Source organism: Balaenoptera musculus, chromosome 8 (genome assembly GCF_009873245.2).
Source record: "Balaenoptera musculus isolate JJ_BM4_2016_0621 chromosome 8, mBalMus1.pri.v3, whole genome shotgun sequence".
Lineage (NCBI taxonomy): Eukaryota > Metazoa > Chordata > Mammalia > Artiodactyla > Balaenopteridae > Balaenoptera > Balaenoptera musculus.
The window spans coordinates 14760762-14775447 of NC_045792.1; the positions used below are offsets into that span (position 1 = coordinate 14760762).

The 14686-nt window shown below is 51.5% G+C and overlaps 1 long non-coding RNA gene across 1 annotated transcript; it reads left to right on the top strand.

Moving 5' to 3' along the window:
* The first annotated feature begins 7855 nt into the window (after positions 1 to 7855).
* On the top strand, positions 7856 to 13771 carry LOC118900057. The gene is made up of 2 exons (XR_005021040.1): positions 7856 to 8039; positions 13236 to 13771. It is a non-coding gene; the product is annotated as an uncharacterized LOC118900057 (long non-coding RNA).
* Positions 13772 to 14686: the final 915 nt, after the last annotated feature.

The following is a 14686-nucleotide window of genomic DNA, read 5'->3' on the forward strand; positions in this document are numbered from 1 at the left end:
TTTCCTAGCGATGCCAAGGACCCCAGGGACAGAGGGCTCAGCCTGCCTTCCAAATGCCAGGCAAAGAGAAAGCCAGGCAGGCGAAGGTCACAGGTTCAAAGCCGCTGGGTCTGTTGGAGCTGCCTGGTCATCGTCCCAGGCCCTGGGTGGGGCTGTTGGAGCTCTCCAGTGGGAGAAGCTGCAGCCATGCCCTGGGCTGCCAGCGTTGTAGCTGTTTGTGGCCATATTATGTGCTCTGCCATTTCCCCAGGTGCACCAACGTGCCAGGATGGGTGGGTCTAGGGGTCCGGGCGGGGGCCTCAGCACACTTTTTCTTCCTATCCCCTTCCTGACCCTGGTGCTAAGCTCCGGCCACCCCCTTTCCACTCGTGGGACCAGGGGGCCTCAGCTGGACCTAACCTCATCCACCTATTTGGGTGCTGACTTGGTTAACCCCAGGGCCAGGGGCCAGAAAGTGGACAGTGAGGGTGGGCCCCTTGTTAACCGTTTCCTCCAGCCCCCTGTCCATTCTGGCAGGCACTCACCCAGGACAACTTCAACACAGGATGGTGTCAGGCTGGCCCTGCCGCCAGTGCCTGACTTCCTGATGCCTGTGGCCCCCTGGCAGCCCAGCACACTGCTCCCCTCAGGCAGTTTCTGCCCCCTGGAAGGAGCCCCTCTTCCCTCTCTCCCCCTTCCCTGCAGAGGCCTCTGCGAGAGGCTGGATGGGATGGTGGGATCATGGCACCACCTAGTGTCCAGTTTACTCATCTGGGTCTGGGAGCAGCCAGGGAAGGAGGCGGGCCTGGCCTGGGAATCCGAGACTGCAGCAAGTTAGCAGAGTTTAAAACGAACAGGGAGGGCGTGTTTGGGGACCAGAGGCAGGGTAGGCAGCATTCTGCTTGAGAATTGAGCTCTTTGTCTTAATCCACTGCTGCCTGGACCACCAACCCTCACAGACTCACAGAATGCTTGAGCACCAAAGGCCCCTAGAGAGCAAAATAAACAATCCTCAATTTTCAGCAAGGGAAACTGAGGTCCCGAGAAAGGCAGTGACTTGTCCAGGTGACACTGCCAGCCTGTGTCGGAGCCAGAGCTACAACCCAGGTCTCTGGCCCCCCCATTTCAGAGTCCTTCTCACTGACCCCGTGGTCTGGGAGGAGAAGCGCCAGGGAGACACAGAGGGGAAAGCCTGATTCTTACAACTCAGAGCCAAGGTCTTTGTGACACCCTGCTCCGAATGTGGGCTCACCCATGACAAATAAATCCTGAGAGGCCAAACCCCTGAATAGAATTCAGTATTTCCATACACAAGACACTGGAGCCATCCACAACAGTGGGAGAAATGAACGGGAATGGGGCAGGTCCAGCCAGCGGGGCTTTTGGGAGGAGAGGGGCTCCTCAAGCTTCTTGGATGTAGCAGCAAGGTGAACGGGAGGAGGGGTATTCCTGCCCTGCGGCCCGCCTGAGGAGAAGTAAGCGCCTTGGAGAGGAGTCACGTTTCTAGAAGGTTCCATACACAGGCCCTGAGCTGCCAACTCAGAGGGCAGTTCCAGCTGCTTTGGAGGGAAATTGTCCTGAGTGAGTCATTTCGGCCTCTGCCCCTGCTGCAAGCCCTCTGTCCTTGTGAACCGTGAGGCTCCACCGGGTTCCAGACTGTCACCCTGGAGAACCTGGGGTGCTGTTCAAAGCACTAGGTACCCAGCATCCCCTCCAGAACTATCAAATATTAACCTTGGGGTGGGCCCATGCCAGGTGATGCTTAACCAGCTCCCAGGAGAGCAGCCAGTGCCGGAAACCACAGATCCAGGTGACATTCAGAGCCCTCATCAACAATTTCCCTTCCCACTCCATTAAGGTCACGTGGACCGGGAGCTACTGAACTTTCACTTCACTTTGGGATTTTCCACAATTCATACACAAATTAAGTCACAAATAACAACCAAGGCTGGGAAGTGATTGAATGAATTACTTCTAATCACACAACAGCAACAAAAGCAGCCTTAGTCTGAGGGGATGCAATTCCCTTTGTCACCACCAGAAGGAGCATGTGTCTTACTCCAAATCCCTTTCAAACAGGTTTTCAACTCAGTCTAAGGGCTGGTGGAACCTTTGCTGGGAGGAGGGGGCTCCCAGTCTGCCAGGGGCTCTGGTTTCCCAGGAAAGCCCTGAGCTCTTCTCATTCTGTCTGCACACCCCTCAGGTGTATCGCTTGCCCTGCTCTGGGATAATTCTTGGCTGTGGGATCTCGAGCCCTCCTCACTCCTCCTGGAAGGGAGAGACCCTCTGTGATCTGCACATCTTCCTCACCTTAGGGTGATCATGAGACCTCCACCCACATAGTCTGAGTTAATCAGCGTCATGAGCAGGACCTGGAGAGAGGTGGGCAAGGAGAGGGCGGCCCCAAGACCAGCCCCGCCCCCCCCAGCAACCCCACTGGTCCTATCTCGCCCAAGGGAGTGGGCGTGCTGAGCTGAAGAGGGGCCCAGGGCAGAGGGGGGTGCTGAGTCTTCCCCCAGGCCCTCCCCGCTCTCATCCCTGCCGGAGAGATTAATGGCCTCCCTGTTGATCTGCGGCCCCAGGCAGCTGAGGTCTGAACTGCAATTCAGCAGGGCCTCCGGGCGGCAGTGACCCGCTCCTTGCCAGGCGTTCATTCTTCATCGTCTTCCCGACGAACACTCGGCCAGGGGAGATCAGAGGCCAATGCCGTGGCCGCCCGGCCTTGTCCTGTCGTCGCAGTGAGTCTCTGGCTGGGAAGATGGATCGGGCCTGGGCTTGGGGCCAGGCCCACAGCAGCCCCACTCCAGGGCCTTGGGAGGGCAGCGCGGAGCCCGGGGCTGGGCTGGGAGAGCCAGCGTGGCGCCCGAGGGACCCAGCCTTAGAGGAAACCCTCCCCTTGGCCTCGGTGTCCCCCTCCCACACTGGGGACACTCAATGTCGTCTGCAGTTGAGTGACTGAGGGCTTGGGAAGAGATCCTGTTTAGAACTTGGGACCTTGGTGCCCATGACCTCAGCTTGACACTGGGGGTTGGGGGGACCTAAGGAGGCGGCCGCAGAAACCAGGGTGAGGGGTTTTCCCAGGTATGGAAGGGCCTCCTACCTGAAAGGCACTCGAACCCACTGCATGTGGGGTGGCGGCTCCCCAGGCTCTGATTCAGCAGCTTATTTTGGGGGCTTATGAGGCTGCCTGCCCTGAACCTGCGTGATCCCCCAACACCCCTCCCCAGGCCCTGGGGCACTCCTGGCTGCTGCTGGTCTCCAGAGCTCTTAAACTCGGTTCCCTTTTCAAGAAATTCTCTGTTGCTTCCCTGAAGGCCTTCCTTGGTGTCACCAAAAGGAATTCCCCAGGTGAGGTGGCGGAGTGGGCGTAGAAGAGGGGCAGTTCCAGGCTGGGGCAGCAGCTCGAGGCCCCAGAATCTCGCCTGCAGCTCAGTGCCGTCCGTGCTGCGGACGGTGGGGAACTGGCCTCACTGCCAGCTTTGCATTCAGCCCACTGTGGGACCGTGCGACGGCCCTCAGCTGCCTCTGGACTTGGCTTTGGGAAAAGCAAACACAAGACAAAAATTCCAGGCGTTGGCTTCAAAGTCAAGGGGTTCTGGGAAGGGATAAGTGGGGACCTGTAGCTGGTCCCCTTGTTACCTCCTGCCCCCAGAAGAGCAGCGCTCAGGGAGGCTGGGTGTGCGCCTGTGCACGTGCACACACACACACACACACACACACACACAAATATACACTCGCTCCCTCCTAGTAGTTAAAACAGAGGCGCCCAGCAAGTAATGAAGGCAGACAAAAAGACACACTTGACAAAGCAAAGGAGATGAGGCTAGCCTGGCCCAGAGCCAGGAGCGTGTTGAATTCTCTCGTGGCCTTTGTTTCCTGAAAGGCCTATCAATCAGTAACACAGCTGTGCCAACCCAGCCTGCACGGGAGCTGAGTGCCCACCACCCCTGCCGAAGTAAGTAATATTTCAGGTCTCATGTCCGTGGACCATCTGCTCCTGACGCAGTGGGTCACATCATCAGGGCGTGGCCTCAGTCCTCAGATGCCCGCCCAAGCATGAATGGGATGAGCCCCGCTGGGCCTCGGCTACTCCTAGACCCTGCCTGACCCCTCCTCCCAGGGGACCTGCTGGGGACCCCGTAACTCCTGGCATTCTGACCATCCCTTTATGTCTGTCTGCACGGCCTACAAGCCACATGAGGGCGGGGGTGGCGTCTGATGGTTTACCCACCAATCCCCAGTGCCTCGCCCATCCGAGTATGTGCTCAATAAATGTTTGCTGTTGACTGAGCACATGACTGGCTGACCAGAGGAATGAATGAGTGATTACCCACAGCTGGACCTACCACTTCCCTGCTTCTCAGGGGACAGGGAGAGCTGCTGGGCATTGCAGTCTGGGCAGGTGGCTGGGTAGTGTGTCTGCTGGGCAGCGCTCATGGAGCGTGGATGGGGAGGGGGCTACCAGGGGCCCGTCCCAGTGACAGCTGGCATTTTGTCCCTGGCATCACAGTTAAGATCAGAGGCTTTGGAATCAGCCGGCCCGGATGTGAGCCCTGGCTTGGCCAACTGTGGACTATGGGACTGTGGGCAAGTCCCCCCTCAGCCTCAGTTTCCCAAAATGGAGAAACAATGTCTGACTCGTGGAGTTCCTGCTCCTGACCAGTCCTCGGTGACCAGTGGCTGCCGTGATTACTTTCTCGAATGTTCTCCCAGTGCTGACACTGGATGCTGCTGTCTTTCCCTGGACCCCTGCAGGCATCCCAGCCCTTGACCATAATGCTTTACCGTCCAGTGCATTCTTCTCAGGACACTGTTCACGGCCAGGAGGCAGGGGCTCCTGAGTCCACCCTCAGCCCCAGACCCTCCTAAGCACCCTTTGGGCCACAGTGGGGACTTGGCCAGGCCCATCCTGGGAGGCCCTGCCCCCGGACCCTCTGCCAGCTTGGCCATGGGCTCCCCCGCTTCCTTGAGACCAGTGGAGGGTGGTCTATGGCTGCTGTGCTGGGACCAGGAAGGTTCTATGGAAAAACTTTCTGTGTGTGTTGGGTGTGTGAGAGATTGTGTGTGAGTGTCTGTGTACATGTATGTGCATTTGTGCGTGTGCGCGTTGGAACGGGGGGAAGAGCCAGACAAGGTGGTAGGGAGCTGACTGCATGGAGGATGCAAGAGGCTGGACCCAGCATCTGGGGGCCAGGGGAACGGGCGTCTCCACTTTGCCGGCCCCTCTCTGGACCTCGGCCCCCTCAGCTGAGAATGAGGGCTGGGTCAGAGGTCATTGTCTGTTGCTCCCAGTGGTTCTTAGAGGACACACAGACATATGGACAAAGCTGGGGCAGGGAGTGAGCCCAGATCCCAGCTTCACTGTGAGGCATGGCCTGGGGTGAGGGGCAGCCAGTGTGGTGGAGACTCTGAGCCTGTGGCACCCCCATCCCGTCCCGTGATGCTAGGGGGAGGCAGATAACCAGATTCCCTGCGCAGAGACCTGGGAATGGAGGCACCTGCAGGCGACCAGAGACTACAGGGTGCAGGCAGTGGGATGTCCCCTCCGGAGGGCAGAGCCAGGGCCCAGGCAGAGGGAGGGGGGCTCCTGGGCTTTTAAACTGCCCTCTCCAGGGAGTTTTGGAAAACTCATTCTCTTCTAGATCTGATGTTTTTCCTCCCCTGAAACCACGCAGTGAAAACAAGCAAAAGCAGGAATAGTGCAGTGGAAGAGGCACTGGAGGTGGGGTTACACAGACTTGGGTTTGGAGCTTGGCTCTGCCACTGACTAGCTGGGCAGCAGTGGGCAAGTCCCTTAGCAACTCTGAACCTCAATTTCCTCATCTGTAAAATGGGGATCACAATGCCCATTAAAGAGACTGAATGAGATCATGTGTGTAAACAAGATCTGTAAGCCATAAAGCGCTACAGAAATGCAATGTGGATTTTTTAAAGTTTTACGTTCTTTTTTTTTTAATTGAAGTATAGTTGATTTACAATGTTGTGTTAGTTTCAGGTGTATGACAAAGTGATTCAGTTATACATATATGTATATCTATTCTTTTTCAGATTCTTTTCCATTATAGGTTATTACAAGATATTGAATATAGTTCCCTGTCCTATACAGTAGGTCCTTGTTGTTTAATTATTTTATATATAGTAGTGCATATCTGTTAATCCCAAACTCCTAATTTATCCCTCCCCCTTTGGTAACCATAAGTTTGTTTTCTATGTCTGTGAGTCTGTTTCTGTTTTGTAAATAAGTTCATTTGTATCTTTTTTTAGATTCCACATATAAATGATATCATATGATATTTGTCTTTCTCTGTCTGACTTACTTCACGTAGTATGATAACCTCTAGGTCCATCCATGTTGCTGCAAATGGCATTATTTCATTCTTTTTTATGGCTGAGTAATATTCCATTGTATATATGTACCACATCTTCTTTATCCATTCATCTGTTGATGGACATTTAGATTGCTTCCATGTCCTGGCTATTGTAAATAGTGTTGCTATGAACATTGGGGTACATGTATCTTTTTGAATTAGAGTTTTCATCTTTTCTGGATATATGCCCAGGAATGGGATTGCTGGATCATATGCAATTCTAGTTTTAACTTTTAAAGGAATTTCCATACTGTTCTCCATAGTGGCTGCACCAATCTACATTCCCACCAGCAGTGTAGAAGAGTTTGCAAAGTGGGTTTTAATTGTGGGATGAAGCAATGTCAACCAAGGTTTTCATTGGGTTGGGTGTTCGATTGCATGCTTTTCAGTATACTTCAGCAAAATATATATTGAATATTTAAATATCAAGTATGTGCTGGGCACTGTGTTAGGTATTTTGACAAGCTTGAGTGGAAATTGTTTATGAAACTACAGAACATAAACCCATAGAAGATCTTCTAGTCTGGTGTTTCCCAAATGCCAGTCCTAAGACCCATGCTGAGCTGCTTACCTTCAGATTACCTGGGATATGTAGAATACAGATCCCTGCTTCTGTAATCTGGAATCTCTCTTTCTCTCTGTCTCGCTGTCCCCATCGTGAGTGAGCGTGTGTGCGTGTGCGCGCGTAGGTGCATTTGATTAGTTGAATTTGGGAACCATTGATCTAGTTCAGTCCTTTGCTGAACAGTGGAATCTGAGCCCCAGAGAGGGGAGATGCTCTCAGAGGACAGCATATCACAGGCCAGGGGCTTTGGGAGCACCCGTACCTTTTACACTTTTTCCAGCCAGTCCCAAGTCCCCTCAAAGGCTTGGCCTCTGAGGATGTGCCTCAGCAGAGTGCTAGAATATGGAAGCAGAAGACTTGAGCTGGAGTCTGAGCTCTGCATTTAGTGGCTGCTTAACCTTTAGCAAGTCACTTGCTTCTTGGCAGCCTCGATTTCCTCATCTGTAAAATGGAGGTATTGATGCCTGTCTTGCTGTGGGGTCTTCCTGTGAGCATGCTTTGAAGGCTGCACAGCTCCACTTTTTAACTCCGGGTAGAGACAGACCTGACCTTTCTTTCTTTTCTTTCTTTTGTGGCTGTGTCAGGTCTTAGTTGCGGTGTGCGGGATCTTTCGTTGCGGTGCACAGGCTTCTCTCTAGTTGTGGCATGCGGGTTTTTTCCTCTCCAGTTGTGGTGCGCGAGGTCCAGAGTGCGTGGGCTCTGTCGTTTGCGCCACGCGGGCTCTAGTTGAGACGCGTGGGCTCAGTAGTTGTGGCACGCGGGCTTAGTTGACCTGCGGCATGTGGGGTTTTAGTTCCCCGACCAGGGATTGAACCCGTATCCCCTGCATTGGAAGGCGGATTCTTTGCCACTGGACCACCAGGGAAGTCCCCAGACCTGACTTTTCTAAGGAGAAATCCCACAGGCTGAACTTTCTTCCACTTCCCCCAGGTGCAACCGGATCTAATATGGAAAGATAATCCTCTCAATGGAGCAGCTGCCGCCCCACTTCACCCCGCCCCTCCTCAAGGTTACAGGTGCTAGTCTTTGGGCGACACCTGCTGGCCAGGTCAGGTACTGCATCCTCCGGTAGCCCAACCCCAGTGGGGAAAACTTGTCTCCTTGGACATTCACAGCCACCGTATGAGGTAGGTGTTATGTTCCCATTTTACAGATGAGGAAAGTGAGTTCATGGGAGGCACAGTGAACCCTGATTCCAGGTGCTTTGTTCAGCTCCATCTCCTCCCTACCTCTTGCTCTTAGACTGAGCAGAGTGGGGAGCCGTTCTCTCCTAGGCAGAAGAGAGCATGCTAAATCGCCCTGAGATAGGAACTGGGATTAGGGGCATGGCCAGAGTTGGGGGGTCAGGTCCAGGCTGGTCCGAACTGTTGTCCTTGTGGCAGCAACCCCACCAGGCAGAAGACTTGGTGTTCCCCAGCTCCAGACAAGCTAGACTGATGGCAGGGGCTTCAGCTGCAGTAAGACCGTCTGAGGAGGCTCAGGGAGGCTGTTTGGCCAGACTGCCATGAGCTCGGCTGTTTTGGGCAGTGACTGGCCTGAAGCCCAGCACGTGTGTGCTGGGGGTTGAGGGCGGTGTGGCTGCTCTAAGCTACTTCTCAGTCAGGATGGCATAAAGTATAGTGATTGACAGTAAGAATTCAGCCTTATCTTTTAGAGACGCACACTAAAAGATCTACGAATGGATTTATATAATGCATGAGATTCGCTTACAAAAATCCTTGGTGATGGGAAGGGAGGGTGGTAGGGGAATACAGATAAGACAAGATTGCCGCGAGTCAACAATTGCTGGCCCTAGAGGATGGGTGCATGGCAGTTCGTTATACTCTTCTCTCTACTTGTGGTATGTTTGAAAATATTCCGTATTAAAACCTTTCTGAAAATGTGACAGCAGAGATACTACCAACCACCAGCGACAGCAATAAAGAGAAAGAAAACTCTGTGGTCAGATCACCCAGCCCTGCTCAAGGCTTGGGCATTTGACGCTTACTAGCTGTGTTAATTTCCCCGTGTCTCAGTTTCACTATCTATAAAATGGGGATGATAATAATTATGCCAGCCTTATAGGTTGTTTGGTGGGTTAACTGAGATTATGCATCTAAAGTACTTAGCATAGTGCTGGACCACAGCAGGGTTCAATGATAAAAATCGTTATTAGGAGTCCATGGCTCTGGTTATAATTTGCCAAAAGAAAAAGCTACTTTGGCTGATTCAGACAAACAATTGGCCATTTCGATCAGCTCCAAGGTTCTAACCATGAGTCTTGGAAGACACAGCCCTGAACCATCTCGTGCCGGGTGCATGGGTATCTCAGATGGGCAGACACACACCACAGAGCCAGGTTCATGAAACCCCCCACAGGGAGGCCCTTCTCCCATCACCTGGTACATCCATTTCCATCCAGCTTTGACTCTTCAGGCTCTTCCCATCAGCCAGGCCCACTCACATCCTGCCTTGGTTTTTCCTAACCGCTCCTTTCTCTGAGCTTAAGCAGCTGTCTTCACAGACTAATTGAATCTCAGCCCTAGGTGGGATCTTAAAAGTCTTTTAACCCAAGCCTGTGGCTACTGAGGATGGAGTGGTGGGCAGGGCTACCCAGTCAGTGGGCCGGAGACGGAGGACAACACGACCTGGGCCATGAATGTCACGGTAGATGGAGTGCAGGCCTGGGATTCAGGAACCCTGCATCCAAGCACTGCCACTGACCTTCAGGCTGTACGGCCTGGATGTTCTTTAGCTGCACGGCCACCGTTTCCTCCTCTGTGACACAGGGTGCTCCCAATAGATGGCCTCCAGACCCCTTCCCACTCTGACCTTTAGGCTCAGCATACAGACCTCCACGTGCTATCCTCTATACGTCTCCTTCCCCGCTGAGCACAAGCTCCCCAGGGCAGGGACCTGCCTTAGAGTTTCCAGGGATGCTGGGAGCTCCTTGCATAGGGGCCGGGCACAAACTTGCTGAAAGTGTAAATAAACCTACAACATGTGCTTCCTCCGAGTCGAGGGTGGGCAGCATCCAGGGAAAGGACAGAGGTTTCAGACAAGGAAAAGTGGGAAACCTTCCCAAATACCTCACACTGTATCCATAACACCCAATAGTGTTTTAAAGGTTCTGGGATGTCCTTACAGTAAAAGAAACCTATTTACCTCTGGTTATTCCAGTGTTTTCCAAACCTATTTGACCAGAACTCACTTTTTGCATATCACCTATTTTCTTCTCATGAAACTCTTGGGAAATGCAGTGTAAGATCTTTTCGCCTTTTCAGCTGGGTTTAAGTACGATCACGTGTGGTAGAGATGCTACGCTTTCATGCCACGTGGTCTGAAATTGGGCTTCCCGCTCCTCGTGCCTGCATTCTCAGCTGAGTCTGCCCCCCTCACTGGGGCTGAGCTAGGACTTCAGGGGTCGTTGAGAGTCTTAGCCGGTGTGTGTAAGCGATGCCATTTGACCCAGGCAGCATTTCCTCTCCCAGCGGTCAACAAGCAATGTGTCTAATCGTGCATCCCACCCTGACCCCGTCCCCAAGAATCCACATCGAGGTCACAGGTCAGCAGCAGTTCATGGGAAAGAGGCCCAGCTTTATTGGCGTGTTGGCCCCCAAAAGCCAATCAAATCTTGAGCCACAGAGAAGGTCGAATACCTATCAAGGCGGTGACAGTTCCTGTTCTCAGAGCTGTTCAGATCTCATCTGGAGTGTTGGGGCCATTCTGCTTTTAAGAGAGATGCTATTAAAGTTAAATATGTGCAAAAGGGGAAACCAGGAGAGGGAAGGGTCTGGAAATTATGTTGGAAAAGGAGAGGTTGACAGAACTGCGATATTTAGCCTGGCAAAAGGAAGGCTTGTAGGAGGGCTGCGCTATGGTGGCTGTTGTAAGATATTTGAAAAGCTGTCATCTGGCGGGTCCCGTGAGCTCCGGCGGGCTAAGGCAGATTGGGCTCCGTAAAGAAAAGAGTGTGTACGTGATCACAGAGAGTGAAATTAGGATGAACTTCTGTGTGGGCAGGGAGCCCCTCGTCCCTGGCAGCATTTAACCAGGGACTGTTAGCACCTATCTGGTGGGGTGGAGAGAGCTGGGGGGTGTGAGATGGGGCCGTTCAGGTGGGCTCTAAGGCGCCGGCCGGCCTCCTCGCCTAGTCTATGGCTGTTGGGCTGGTACCCCCCCACCGTTCCCACACAGTGTCCCCCGTTCCCTTGGCAATCCCAAACAGCATTCCACCCGCCACTGTGGCACTCTGGCTCTGTGGTTTTGCCCCCCGGCAGGTGGACATTCTCTGCTCAGCGTGGCTGGAGGGGCTTCCTGGTGTCTTCCACAACCCTTGGGCTTTGAGGGGCATCTCAGTCCTTCATGCCGGTGACTCCGTCCCAGTGATGGGAGGGGCGTTGTCCCACAGAAAGGGTGTAGAGGGGGACTCTAAGCTGTCTTCCACCCCTGAGATCCTCTGGCTTGTGGACTGAAGTGGCCAGATTTCCTAGGAAGAGGGCTTTGAACATCCAGGTCAAGGCCAATTCCATGGGCCAGACCTTGACCTCCCCTTCACTATGGAGGACAATCTCTTCAGGGGCTGTGGCGTTTTTAAGCATCCTCTGTGTGTGCAGTGTTGTACAAACACATAAATTACACATCGTGTGACACTCTGAGGCAAGGGACTGTGGTGGGAAGAGCCCTGGACCAGAATCCAGGAAACCTGGTTCTTGGCCCAGCTCAGCCTCCGTGGTCTGACCCAGGACAAGTCCCTGGGGTGGACTCAGGTTTTGTAGGACCTGAAGCTTAGACCATTCGAAGGGACCTCCTTAAGGAAAACAATACACAACTATAAATACAAAATGAGGTACAAACGTGATTATTTAGGATGCTAAAAAGAAATTGCCACAAATTACAAATTCTGAAAAAACTGACAAATACCACAGGTATCACACAATCTGGACAAATAACAATATTTGTGTGAAATCACTGCCTGACACACCTCTATAATGCCTTAAAAAAATTTTTTTAACATTTCTTCTGCTCACAATTTTACACACCAGCTCCTGGCTCCATACATTTCCAACCTGGTTTCTCTTCCAAGACACACATCTCTAAGTGCAGGCACCTCAGGCCATAATCATGCTGTGATACAACTTGGGCCCTGCAACTTCGTGTCACAAAGCCAAGTGAATTGGCCCAATGGGTGGTCGCATTCCTGCAGCCATTCCCTACACTGGGATGGCTACACAGTAGTGCTAACCATTCTCTACGCATAAATATATCTCACCAATCCCAAATCGAATGGATCCATCACTCACTCACTTTGGGGGATCCTGAGTCAGATCCAAATGCACACCAGACCCCAAATGCACATCAGAGTAGAAAAGAAGAGAAGCCATAATTGATTGCAGATCAACTGTAGTATTCTACCAAATCACCAATACCATCTGACTATGTGAACTTATTACTGGGGCCCTACAGGACCCTGGAGCATAAGTTCTCTTAGTTTCATGGTAGATCTGCCTCTGGGTACATCACAAACCTCTTAGAGTTTCAGTTTCTTCATCTGTACAATGAACAAAACACTTCTGGCCTGATCTGTCTGTTTTGGACGAGGTTCTGAAATGAAAGAAAATGTGAAGCCTTTGGATCCCAAAAGTCCTGAGGAAGATGATGGTGCTGCCGGCTGAGCGGGCATCTGCTGAGACTCCGGCTTTAGGGTCAGTGCTCCTGCAGCTCCGGGACTCACCCTTCCAGGCCAGAAACTCTCATATGAGAAGGGCAAAGCTTAGGGCTTTGATTCCAGTTAAAGCACATGCCTCTGGAAGGCATGACCCGTGAAGTTGTAATCGGGTATTTGCAACCCTGTAAGAATGAGCTTGTCTCGTCGCTAAATCGGCACTGAGTGCCCCCTAGTGTGAGGAGGCATGAGGCTAGGCTCTGCAGGTACAAACCGAAAGGGCTTGGAGCCTAGTGTTTGGAAGAGGAGACAAGTCAGGTGTGTGCATAAGCAGCCACAATGCAGGATGAAGGGATGAGCGCCACAGGCCAAGAAGACGTCTGCGGCAGGTAGAGACCAGAGGAGGGCTGGTCCAGGCTGGTCCGGGAAAGCTGGGGGTGCCTGACCAGGCCTTGCTGCACGAGGAGGCTTACGCAGGTAGAGAAGGGGCACCGGGTACTTGAGAAAGAAGGAGTGAAAAACATAGCATCCAGGCTTTCCAGGAGAGAAGATGCTTAAATACAATGTGATGAACACATTTGTGAGTGCCTCGTGGGTCAGAAGAACTGCAGGATAACCCGGGAAGCCAGCAAAGTGAGCTCCCACTTATGGAATTTTCCTGTTTTTCTTTCTCTCTTAGCTTGGATTCCGCCCACCTCCCCCAGCCGCCACCCCTGAGAGAGACCTGGCAATGAGCTTCAGCTGCACGGAATTCCGGCTTCATGGAACCTCTCTGGGTTGGCTTCTCAGCCAGTTTCAGAGTTGGGAGCAGAGAGGGGACTGCGGGAGAGAGGCCATGATTATTGAGGGGGCTTCTGCAGCCCCTGACCAAACCTCCTGAGACAGTGGCTTGAACAAGGGCCATGGAACCCCAGAGACGCCATCTGTTGGGAAGGAGCCTCAGGGATTGGGGCCCTTTGTTCCGTGAGCTTAGGACCATGATACTAGAATCCAAAATGTTGAGAGGGTAAGTGGCAAAATGTACCTAGACATCCTCGGAGCTAAGCATATACAATTTTGGTTTAAGGAATGCCCGGGTAATTTAATGACACGTACTACCTTTTTATATAGGCACCATAGCCTATTAATTGCGATGATTCACCTCATCTCAAGAAGACGGAAGTATTTTAGATATACGTGCATGCATTTGAAGTAAAAACTGTTTATTTTGTGTGTTTTTTGTTTGCTTCTGAGTATCAGTGCATGAAAATACGTATTTCTGTCTCTTTGCCTGCATTAGAGAATGTGCATAGGTGATGAAACTGAGGCCCAGAAAGATAAAGTGACTTCTCCAAGATCACACAGCTGGCTAAGGTGGCAAAAATGAGGCTAGAACCGAGGGTTTCTGAATCGTAGTCCAGGACTGTTCATATAACATTAAAATCAATTACAAATTGGAAAAAAAGGTGGGGAAATCCTTATTTGTTTTTTTCTCCTCTAATCAATGAATTAGTACTAAAAACGTCAATCTCAAATTGGCTATATAACCCCAAATGTCAAGTTTTTACCATTGACCTGGTTCAGTATTGATTCCTTTTTTGAAAACCATATTTATGCTGAAGTTGTTATAGAATTTCAGAGCAATAAGAAGGCTTTGCTAAAATAATTATATGCCTTTGTTTTTGAAGAAAATTATCCAAAATATATAAGCTGTTGTTTGAGTTAAACAATGAAAACATCTGTTGTTTCTCATGATGGCTCTAGTCCTAATGTAACATGGCAAAATAATACCCCCCAAATATCCATGATTAACCTGAATTGGAAAGGGTTCACCTCCCAGTGTCTTCATATAGCTGCTTCAACCGGCATTGGTAAAACACACACACACCAGCTACATCATCACCCAGCATTCTGATGCAACAAATTATTGAAATTAATTAATCACTTTTTAAATGAGCAGTGTGCCCCTGCTGGAAATGAATCCCACAAGTTTGAGGCTTTAAACAAATGTATTAGGGCACATGCAAAGGTGTCAATGCAGGATTTTTGGATTGTATTCAAATTGCATCTGAGCACAGGTGTGCCTGTCATTAAGTATTTATGTTTACCTGTACACATGGATGTTTGCCTGGGCAACTGTGTTTGTTCTCA